The following is a 12,437-nucleotide window of genomic DNA, read 5'->3' as shown; positions in this document are numbered from 1 at the left end:
GTCATCATCACGTAGGCGTAGATCACGACTACAAGTACCAAATATGTGTTTTTGTCATCATACCTGATGCATTTACAATGGAGGAAAACTAGGTTTGCCACAAAAAAAGTTTTGCAAATTTGCAGCGGTGGGTGCAGTTTTTTTCACCAGATAGTGGGGGACCTGACGTCTGGCTTGCTCCAGCGTGACGGAAGGTGAATGTGACGTGAGGATGAGAGTGTAGGATAACTCTAAAAGTAGAGCGACTGGATTTGTGAATGGCGAATCAAAGCGAACACTATTCGGACAGAGGGGTAGGGCCTGGGGGATTTGGGAGGGAGAGAATGCAGCATGCATGCAACCCAGCGGGTACCCCAAGGTCTCCCTCAGCAGTCGAGGGTATCTCCGCCCGCCCGCCTCTCCCCTCTCCTTCAGCCTGTTTTCGCTATCAAGACCCTTTCCTCTCGACTCGCAAACAACATAAGTCTCCCGCCGGCCACTCTGGCCCCCCCTAATTAGATTCCCTCCGAAGGCCCCCCCCACCTCTTCCACCTTCCACCACCCCCGTCTCTCCCCGATCTCTCCACCCTCCGCACCCTCCCCCCGCCCGATCCGTGCAAACCCTGGAAGGCGGGACGTTTGTGGGCCGAGGGGTTTTCGAGGGGGAGAGGTAGGGGGAATCGCATCTGGGAGGCTTTTCATGCTTTCACTCCTTGCGAACTCATTTTGTGCCGGGAGATTTGAATGCCACCGACGAATTTCCGGGCACTTTCGGTGGCCTCCTCGCATGCTCCAAGAAGTAGGCAAATATTTTCGCCCTAATTGAAAATAATGCATACTACTCGGAGTCATTTATCTCATTTTCATGGGTGGGTGGCAGTTCTTATGTGAATCCGATGTGGGAAAGTTTAGCTGTTACCACTAACCGCTACGTCCAAAAAATAGTAACCACCTTCTATGCACTTTTTCTGCATGGAACCTTGGAAGCCACTGCTAAGGTTTGCGGCAGGGGGTGATTCAACACCAGGCATCAAGTATCTAGTTTTATTAAATTTTTACTTATAATATGTAACATGCGCTACATGGTACTAGCTATGGTATCTAAGTGAGATATCCTTCTCTACACACAAGGGAGGGAGCTGTTAGTTACAAGGACAATAAACTAAGGTTACATGAATTAAGGATAATATATTATGCTACTTAGAATGAAAAAAGCAAAAATACTTTCCGCGACAATCGGGTTCACACGTGGCGATAATGTCTTGTAGTGCTCTCTCATCGCTTAGCTGTGTGTCGAATGGTGAACATTTGGGATGTATTTTTTACTTTAATACTGCTGGCGTATCCTCATGAGAGAAAACTGAGGAAGTCGCGGAATCCTCATATGTACGTTACTGCGGTATGGTGTTGCCGAGATTGTTACGTATGTCAACAAGTGATATTCTCAACCTCTGGGCAGGTAAACGGATGGGGGTCCGTCTCTTCGGTAACTTCTACGATTTATTTGCGCGCTCTTCGACGTCATGGAAAGCCCTAAATACCTAAACCCCCTCTCTGCGGAGTGGGTCAAACATCCGCTCCGATTTCGGAGGATGTCATTCTTGGTCGACACCTTCACTTCGATCTCCAATGTTTACATTGCCCGGCTCATTAACGGCAACTAACAGTGTGCATATTAAGTTTGTCTCACCCATCCCTCATGGTGGCTTCTCAAGTTATCGGTGAATTACTTGAAGGACAAGACGCTTAAAAACCAGTTCGGGGGGAAGGTTGGGTTCGGAAATCTCGGAGAATCGAAAAAGGATATAAATATTTCCATAAACGCAAAATGACGCGGTATCGACGCATGACAGGGCACGGTAAAACCATCAATAGGCAGTTAAAAAATTATGAAAAATGTGGCATATCGCGTAATTCAAATTACGTAAAATACGAGTACTAATGCGTCTAACCTGATCGCCCTTTACACAGCTGTCGCTCTTGATTGCTTAAGTTTTGATATGTTAAAACAAATTTTTACTTTTCAGTCATATCTTTCCTCTTAGGAAACTTACATCGTTCATCCTTTTGTGAATAGCTCCTCAGTGTAAACAGTGGGTTCTGTCTCGAAGAGCAGGGGCGCGTGGGACCATTCAAGAACGATGAAATCCAGTAGAAATATACTCTTGGACTCTTAATATTTTCGTGGAGTCGAAAATCTAACAGTGTTTTTTCCCGAATTCCCCCGGGACCCTAAAATACCTCGTCTGGAAATCCTTGGAAGGTTCATCGGGTTTCCAAATCTTATTTCGCGGCAGGCATCCTTGTTGTTTCGCCCCCGCCCCCACTTGTCCCTCACGTCAAAACTGATGGCGCCGCACCCAACCGTCGATTCTCTCCTCGTCTCGCCCGAGATGGGCGTCAATGAGCGGCGAGGCCTTCCTCTCGCCGTTCCGTCGGCCCCAACAGCAAATCCCCCTCCCGACCGACCAGTGTCGCCACGCGCGTGTTTCTAAAATGATGCGCCGCCTCGGATTCCTTTACTGCGTCAATTCCACCTGCCACCGACCACCTTCCCCACCCCCCCCTCTTTTTTCATTTGGATCACGGTTGGAAGCGGTTAGGGAATCGGTTTATTTGATTTTTATACGCCCCCATTTATTACGCCTCGGATCCCGGAAAGAGAGAGAGAGATGGAAATAAAACATGGAGATACTAATAAAATTGGCGAAAAATGCTCACTTCTATTGGAAATGGGATGGTCGCATATTTATGTCTCGCCCAATTCAATTTCACTCCCACTCTCTCCCCCCCCACCCTTTCCAGCTCCCTCTACCCCTCTCCATTGCCTCACCCTCCTCCCTTGACCCCCTCCTTCTGAATCCCCACCACTCTCTTCCCCTTATCCACCCGTTCCAAAGGCCCTGTTCGATTTTTATCCTCCATTCTATTATTCATTTTATAGTGCAATCCAGCGGCCTTCCTTCAGTGCGCTCCCCTTTTCTTCGCCTCTCCCCTTGCCCCCCCAACCCATCCTCCTTTCCACTTTCTTCCGAAAGCGTTGTCTCTCTTGTCTGTGTTTCCCTTGGTGCTCTCATTCCGGATAGTATGGCTCGCGTTCCTTTACCGTTTCTGCAAACGCCCCGCGACTCCCCAAGTCCCGACTTGGTCGTCTTTTTTCGGTATCGGCTGGACGTAGTTATAGAAAATCACTTGTAAGTCGGAATATGCTTTGATTTCGCTGCCCAAATCTATCACCAGTTCCCATCGAGATAATAAACCAATCCACATGATTGGCAGATCAGACAATTGGTGACGAAATGAGAAAGATTGGTTGCCGAAAGAATCTGATTTCTCTTGCATAGTTAGTTCTGTGACGAGCACGCAAAAATAGATCACAAGCAAAAACCAAAACGGTCGCATTCCCTTTTATAACCTTTCCGCCTCATGTTATCACCAATGGTCCTCTAATATTCTCCACCATACGCCCATATGGCGGCTCGTAGAGTATTTCGTTCATGAAGACGAATATAAAACACGGTCGAGGAATGTAGAGCAGCCCTCGAAGGTTAGTCCCTATGTGACTCCAGAGGTCGTTGTTTCAAATTCCGCGTAGGGTATAGAGTTTGGGTGTTCCGACTAAACATGTATGAATGCTGGGCACTTCGCATATTTACTTCCTGTGGTGAATTTCCCTCCTACCTTGGCAAGAGTGGGGGTGAGCGTGGGGTTTCTGAGGATTCTAATGATATGGAAAATGATGGTCGGGGATTGATCTACATCTACATAATACCCCGCAAGCCGCCGCAAGGGCGTGTGGCGGGGGGTGTTAGGTCACCAACCGTAAAATGGAACAATACCCCATGCAAAAAAACAACGTGGAAAATTACACCCACAGCAGCGCATACACTCATGCAAAAATCCCTTAACCCAACACTCATGCAAACGCATATACCGCAAACCAACAAAAAACTGCACCCCAGGATGCAGCACGAAAGCCATTCTACAGCGCGCAAGCCTGGACACAACAAGCAAGAATGTGAAACACCACTACCACATGAACATGCACCACAAAACACTCTACCCCCCGAGGAGAGCTCTAAAGCGCTCCTGCAATCTCCCGTTGTATCATGATCTTCTTTTCGATCACGGCTGGCAGGAATCATTTAGTTCCAGATTTCAGTTTTTTAGAAACATCCCCACAGAATCCGGACTAAACAATTTAATAATACTCTTGAGTGCTTAGGATTGCTGGATAGATATAGAGTTTGGAATTCTCGGCTAATATTACCTAATAATACCTCCGCTGGTATTATTTCTATGGCAATGATAGTGAAGTCTCCAAAATTAAAGTGAGCAATTTAGTGAGTGTGGTATGTTGCAACGACATAGCTGCTTAATTTAAGCCTTAAGACTTTCTTTAATGTTGATGTGTTAATGTTTAGACATATGAATTGTCCTTGCAAGAAAGCAATGTAACCATAGAGCAAACACTGCCATCCATTTATAAGGCAAAACATAAATATTGATATTTCCTTAATGATTAAATCAATCTATGAACGTCTCTTGATACTGATTTTCTTAGTTTGATTTTCTTCGATTCTCAGGCAAAATACAATGTGTTATACACTGCAAATGAGATATGTCAATTGTAGTGTTACTGAGAAGTACAGAGGTCAACTGAGAAGAGAATCCTGTGAAAAGCACAGAAAATAACTACACAGAATGACAACAGCTGATGGTAATAGTTATGTGCCGAAACCTATAAAAACTTCTTTGCACATCAAAATTGAAGAGAATTATGCAGAAATTTCTAGTTTCCCGTGATTGTGGAATACTTATGAAAATCTAGGAATTAGTATAGGAAATGTCGTATCAAAATCATGATGAATATGCAAATATGCGTGGAATCTACAAAGAACTATTTAATTGTCTACTACGTCAATTGTCATGAATCAGATATACATTCCAAGTTCAATCTCGCGGGAAATTAGCGGCGGGGGTCCCTAATTATGGGGAATGGCTCAATTGTAAGAGTTGATGCCCGTCTTTTCATTCCGCTCGCGTGCATTAATAGTTCACTGCACATCGCCGGCTTGACGATCCGTCATCGCCGGGCAAAACTTTTATCTTCGCGCCGTCGTCCCGCGCCCGAACAAAAGAAGAGCGCTACCCGTTAATCCTCATTCTTTTCGGCACGCCTCGGATCGGGCAGTTTATCACGGCCGCCGTATAAATCAAAGGGGAGGTGGGGGGAAGGGGTTTTTGAGGGCGGTGGGAGAGGGGAGGAGGCTGTTTCTCACCTCACCAGCATTTTAATAAACTTTCTCGTACTTTGTTTCGCTCGGGCCCCGTCCTACTTCATCCCCTCACCCCCCCCCCTCACACCCGCTTTGCAGCACTTCAATTTTCATGTGAGGGCGTTAAAAAGAGTCCGGGGGATCTTCCTTTCCTTTTCTTCTTCCTCTCTTTATCTCCCTCCATCTCCTCCTCTCTCTCTCTGTCTCTCTCCATCTTCCTCGCTCGCGCAAACATCTTTTTTATACGTTTCCTTTTTTTTTAAAGGTTTCATCTCACAATCATCCGGAAATCTCCATCCCGAAAAACTTTCCATCCCCCGTGAGAGTCATTCCGCGACAAGTGAAATGATTTATAGGCCACTCGAATTCCCTGCACCTCACCTCCCCGCCTCACCTTCGAGCCTCCTCCTCTGCCGCGTCTCCCTCCCGGCGCTCCCCCTTCCGTCCTCCGGGAAGGGAGGGAGAGCGAAGTGAGCGCCCTCCCTCCCAACCCCCTCTTTATCTCCCCACCCCACTCCTCCTTCTCGCCTCCTCCTCCCCCTCTCTCCCCCGGGAAAGACATGCAAAGCGCGCGCGTGTCAGAAGTTCCATGTATGACGTCAGGACCTAGTGGTACGCATCCTTAGTCAGCTGTGTTACTTGTCCATCTTCGAACTCTGAATACAGGGTTTGTGTAAAAGGTACCGGCTACCATTTTTTCCTAACGTGTTTATTAAGTGCTGAATTCAGAACGTCAGTTAAGTGTTCGCATGATCGCAGTTTGTATTGGTATTGATGCGATGACAATGCACACCATTATCATTGAAAGTTTGGCGATGCGAAAGATCTGCGTTAAACTCGTCCCGTAGATCTTGACGGACAACCAAGAGTAGAGTCGAGTGTCTGCTTGGGTAGACCTTCAGCAACGGCGTCGTGACGATTTCCCAGCCCCCTTGCAGTCCCAAATTGGCACCAGCAGACTATTCATGAAAATCCATGACAACAGACAATCATCATCTCTGGCAGTCAACCCAAAGGTTGAAAGATCGCAGCTCTCCACTTCATTATCCTGTTCTCTAATCTCGCCATGTCTGCATCTTACTTCTCTTTGACGCCCATCACTCCTTGTCCCATTTATCTCATCTGGGGTCTTCAGCTCCAACCAGTCACTTTTCCATTGGCGACCCCCCTCGCCAGAATCCATGTCTAAAAATATGTCGATGAGGCCATTCCTCCTCATTGCCAGGGTTTTAATTTACTTATTCCTTCTCCTATTCTTGGTATACCATGGTATACAAGGAAGCGGTGGTATGCAGGGAAATAAGGAGCCAACTAGATCGCGAGCTCTAGAGACTCAGACACAATCTCGGAATGGTGCAAGGAATGGGGATTAATGCTTAATATCGACAAATTGCGCAATTTTGAAATTTTGGAACAAAGGAAGTGGCGAACAGGAAATAAAATATGAATAGAGGGTTCAATTCTAACTACGGCCAATTAAGTTAAGTATTTGGGGGTATTTCTAACGCCACGCCTTTCAATGGGGAGCACTTATCAGGGAAATGTGCGGATCCGCTTTAAAGAAACTCGGCTTCATTAAACGGGTGGTGCGGAAATGCAATGATAAAGTTAAAGATAAGTGTTAATTTGTTCTAGTTAGACCGCATTTGGAATATTTCACAAATATTTGGGATCCTTGGGAGAAAATTTGGCAAAAAGAATTAGATGAAGTCCAGAGAAAATCCGCCAGATTCCTTTAAAATTGTTATAATATGAACACAAGTGTGACAGGTCTCTTAAGGGATTTAGGCTGGGAGCCACTTGAGATACGAAGAGGACAAGCGAGACTTAGACTTTTAGAAAGGTTCAGAACAAACGAGTTTAACGATGACACGAAAGGAATTATTATGACCCCACAGTACTTCGGTAGATCAAACCACAAAGATAAAATAAGAGAGATAGATTCCAGTACAGATAGATACAAATCCTCATTCTTTCCCCGAACAATCAAAAATCATAATGGTAAGAAACTGAAGTCAATTTAGAAATATTAAAAACGTTGAATGTGCAAGTCGGAAACAATTTAACTTTGCAAAGATATCAGGTATATTTGCAAGCGCATATGTATGATAGTTGGTAGTTAGCGTGTTTGCATGTGTGTGGGGTATAAGGGTATTTGCATGAATATATACCATGTTTTGTTGGTGAACTGCGTACATTTGTGGCTCTTGTATGCGATTTTTTTGCTCAATTATGGATGGTGCCCCGCCACACACCCTTGCGGCGGCTTGCGGGGTATCAAGTAGATATAGATGTAGATTCTTCAGAGAAGATTTTCGAAGGTTGTTCATTTGGTTAATCTATTCAGTTCTATTTCATCTAACCGTTCATTTAATGTTCATTATCCTCCTAATAGCTTAGCTCATCCTGTAGCTTCCCGTTTCCATTCCTTCCTACCTACTTCCAGACATTTGGATAAATAAAATAAATCCAATAAGAAGTCCCTCTCGGCTCGATCGCCCAAATAAATATATGTATGAAAGCACAGAAGGTCACAGTTTAACTTTTATTTGATTCTTTTGGTTTTAAATTGACCCTTGTCCCCCAAAACCCACTCCCGCAAAAGTCTTCCTTTTGCCATTGTATTCCCTCTTCGCTTTCCCACTCTGTTTGCCTCGGCATTTCATTTCCCATTCCCCTACATTCTTTCTTTACTCTTTTTTCTATTTCCCTCAGCTCTTCTTTCTTTATTTCTCCCTTTCTATTATTCCAATTCTCTTGAGTGCGTTCATTCCAACTGAGTATACAATATTTTCAGTCCAGATGAAACATCCTATCTCTCCTTCTTTATGAATGTTTTAGTCCATCTTCCATTTCTATCTCTCCTATTCACTTTTCATTGTTTATTCCCAAAAATTATGATCGGTGAATTCCAAATGCAACGAAAAAGGGTCCTGCTATCTCTATCCCTTTTTACCGCACCTTTTCTTTCGTTTCCGTTTCGTTTCGCCTTTCGTCTCCAGTGCCTTCCCCTCCCTCCCGCCGACATTCGCAAGCGTACGTCCACGACACGTATTCAGTCGCCAGCCCCCACTCGATCGCCTTACACTCGTTCGTTTGAGTTCCGCAAGGATCGTGCGTGACGTCCCATTCTCTGGATTTAATCCCCGCCTCGAAGAGCGAGAGATCCGTTGGCTCCATTTAGGACCCCGAGTGAATGGCATTCTAACTCTTTGAGGTGTTCATTCCAAGCCCGTTCATACTCTTGTTTTCAATATATTTAAGTTATTTTGTCCTTATTTTCTGGTATTTTTGTACCTCAGGTGCTTCATCACTCAGGAAGCCATAATTCACGAGAGCGTTATTCAGTATTAGCAATTTTTACAGGATATTCACTCACCCCTTTCTGTGCAATTACTAGAATGGTTATATTTTCGTCCATGATATCGATCAATCAATATTACGTGTTTCCCACTACCATCGTCATTGGTTCACAGTGTTATTTTTTAGCGCATCTCTCCATTCGATTCTCCTGCCGTCTTATCCATTAATGTCTGCATCTTTCTTTTCTTTTACGATCACCATGTATCTCTTCCTTAGTCGTACTATTCTTAAGGCACCCATGTCTCAAAATGTGACAAAAAGGTTATCTCTTCTTCTTTTCTTGGGTTTTATTTACTTCTTTCTTCTCCTACTCCCCGTATAACCTCTTCGATAGCTACTGTATCCGTGCATTAGCATCATATTTGCATTGTTTCCAATCTTATCTCTTCTACAGCTGGTATTGTCCATGCCTCATCACTACAGAGAATAATGCTCCAATTACAAGGTTTTATCACTAAATGCAAAAACTATTGGACACATTTTATCTCTTATCCATTTTAATATCGAATTTTCAAGTTTTATCTCAGTGGCAACGAATGTAAATATTGATTTGTTCTTTTTATATGTAACTTTTTCGATGGATAGGGTACGATTCTGAATATGCCCTTAGTTTGCATTACGGCTCACTCAGAGGGCCTATGAAAATCAAGCGTTCAGAATTGGATAGGTTTCTCAACAAAACCTGGCACCTACCTATCGAGAAATTTACTTTTCATGGATCTCCAGGGTGGGATTGTACACAAACATGACAACCGTGAAAACCTCGGACCCCGAGGTCAGCGGGCGAACGCGTTATCCACGAGGCCACTACGCCTCCCGTCAAAGACGGGAGCTGTTACGAATGGGAACGGGATTGGGGAAAGGAAAAAGGGAGAAACTGAGAGGGGTCACAAAAAAGCACCTTTTGAAATATTTCAGAAGCATACATTTTAGAGTAACATTCGAGTACGAGAATAAGGTGTTGTAGAGTTAGGAATCAGCAATTCCGGCATTCTCGAGCAGAAACTTTGTTGAAATTGATTGATTTTGTCAACTCAGCTGACTTGGAAAAATCAAAATAAACAGAGTCGGTTGTGAGACGGTTAGTTCCAGGACGTCATTTGTTTTAGGAAGACTCAAACTTTCACCCCATCCTTCCTCAACCTCTGCATCCGACATATCCCGATGTCCCTCAACCCCGCCTTCCTTCTTTTTCCACTTTAACCATATGCATGCGTGTCACTTAAGGACGCCAGGGACGTAGTACATGACAGTGAGGGGTGTCTCTAGTAAAACCGTGGAAATGTTCAAAGTTCTTTTTTATTGTGGATTATTATATTATTTTACACAAATCAATTTAAATTACTGCATTTTCTCTTTTATTGTCAATTAATTCATATGAAAGACCGAATTCTAACTCTGCATATTGCAGAACCCTCTTAGCTACGTTTCATTCTTCTTTTGCCTTCGCTTTTTCTCATTCTGAAAATGCTAAATTTTCTCATCGACGCCGAATAAATCAATGGGTATATCCAGAGAACTTGAGAGAATGTGAGTTGCTGTGGAAACGATTTTTGTTCGATACTAGCTGATCTAGATCTTGATTCTATCTCATCTCGCCCTACCCTCGTTCATCACTAGTTTAATTTACCATTACACTTGTGATCTCGAACTGGATCTTTGCCAGTAAAGTAATATCACTTTTTGTAAATAGAGTGATTAATATGTATAAATATATTCCTTAACTCCGAAGAGGGCGACAAATATATCAGTGAGCTTTTTGTCTTTTGTCTTGTTTTTTGTTAAGATGACAGTGCGCAACATTATCACTGAAAATTTGGCGGTGCAAAAGATCTGCGCTAAACTCGTTCCGTGAGTCTTGAGGAAAGAATAAGGGCTGATTCGAGTGGTTGTTTGGGAAGACCTTCGGTAATGGCATTGTGACGATTCCCCAACCCCCTTATAGTCCCAACTTGGCACCAGCAGACTATTACCTATTTCCAAAAGTGAAATACTCCCTCAAAAGACACCACCGTGGGACCTTAAGTGCCATCGAAGAGGTTTGCACGTGTACCCTTAAGGAACACCGGGAATCTGCCTATCAGGGAACCATCGAGTCGTGGAAAAGACGCTGGAAAAAGTGTGTCGACGCTCCAAGAATGTACTTTGAAAATTTTTTAGGCGTTGCCAATATCTGAAATAAATCTATTTTTCCGATAATTTTTTTGCAATCGATATATAAGGTATAAACGAGGAGAAATTTAAACCTGAAAGATGTTAAAATTTCCTCATGGTTCCTCTTTTCCTCAGCGCTTCTTCAGGAGTGCTGGATCCACCTTTAAAATTGAGGTGTTAGGCAATCAAATAATGAAACTTATTCATAACTCTTCATTAGTTCTCAAGGAGTCAACAGTTTCTTTGAGCTTGACACCAAAAATCAAGCCAGAAAGGTTCTTATCTTAAGGTTAAAATCTTAAGGTTCATTTGATTGATGCGGTTATAATTCACATCTTGCTAAACTACGACGGACGTGTAATTCATAAATACCGTGTAGGAACGTCAGTTTCTTTCTCTTTTCCTTCCTTGCTCTCCCTGGGAGTTCTGAACCCTTAAAACTCAAACAGCTTGGATTAAGTCGTGCTTGTGCGGATGTTTCACCAGGACATGAAACTGGTTTTGATTGTAGACGAATGTTCCAGGCGCTAAGTTTGTACGTTTTCATCAGTCGGATATGTTTCAGCAAAAATGTCACATACATGTATGACCTAGATCGAGGAAGAATAACACAAAAGGGATTCGTACCCGTGACATTTGGATTTGAAGATAAAATGCATGCAAATGTATCATTCCGCTCACAAATATATGCTCTGCCTTTTTTATACGTATTTCGATGCATTCGTCGGTTGTGCCGAAAACTGTAATTTTTTTTTGTTTTAAGACTGGTTTTTCTCATTTTGAATGTAATTGGGAGTTTATATGATGGTAAAAATATATTTTCGCTGTGTTAAAAATGCAAAATAGGTTATAAAAAAAAGGTTTTATTTGCGTGCTTTTAGTATGGTCGTCTCGCCAATTTTATTTAGACTAACCCGGAATCCATAAGTTCGGATAACTGTGGTTTCACCGTCGCAGGGAGTCATAAAGAACTTCGTGGGCGCATGCCCCGTTCCCCAACTCCTTTCCCCTCGACGAAATCCGTCACCGACCCCGTCTCCCCCCGTTTCCCCTTCACCCTCTGTGTCTCGTTCTCTCCCCCCTCCCTTTCTCCTTTCCATCCACCCCCCCTCCCGCCACTCCACTCCCACCAACCCCCGTATTCCTTTCTAGAACTCCTCTCCCCTTTTCGCCCCTCCCAACCCTGCGCCTCCCCTTCGTACCTCCGGTCTCAGCCCCCATCCCCTTCCCCATGTCTCCTCGACCCTGCAGACGTCCCCCACCCCCTTCCGCAAAGTGCACATTTAATGAGGCGAGCGGGATATTTGTTCAAGCCATTAGGACGTTGCGCCGAGGAATTAGCAGAGAAATCGGATCACTTACGGTTAGTTAGACTCGTTTTCCCCTTTTCTCCGTGTCCGCCTTTTCCCCCGTCGTTCGCCCTCCTCTCTCCAGCCCCCCTTACCCCACGCTCTCCACCCCCCTCCCGCCCGGTGATTCCCTATCCGCGCCCTCGGTTCCAGTTCCCCTCCCTTTTGGATCCCTTAGCCGCCTCTCCCGTCCACCCTTTTATTTATTCCCCTCTCTCCCTTCGCCCTCCCTCTTCTCTCTCTTTATCCACTTTCGTACCCACCCCCGCCCGCACGACCGTCCCGGGATTGGCAGAAGTGGGAGGGGGGGCGT

This window comes from Hetaerina americana, unplaced genomic scaffold (genome assembly GCF_022747635.1).
Source record: "Hetaerina americana unplaced genomic scaffold, ioHetAmer1.1.p SCAF_14, whole genome shotgun sequence".
NCBI lineage: Eukaryota > Metazoa > Arthropoda > Insecta > Odonata > Calopterygidae > Hetaerina > Hetaerina americana.
Note: the sequence above shows the minus strand (reverse complement) of the source record.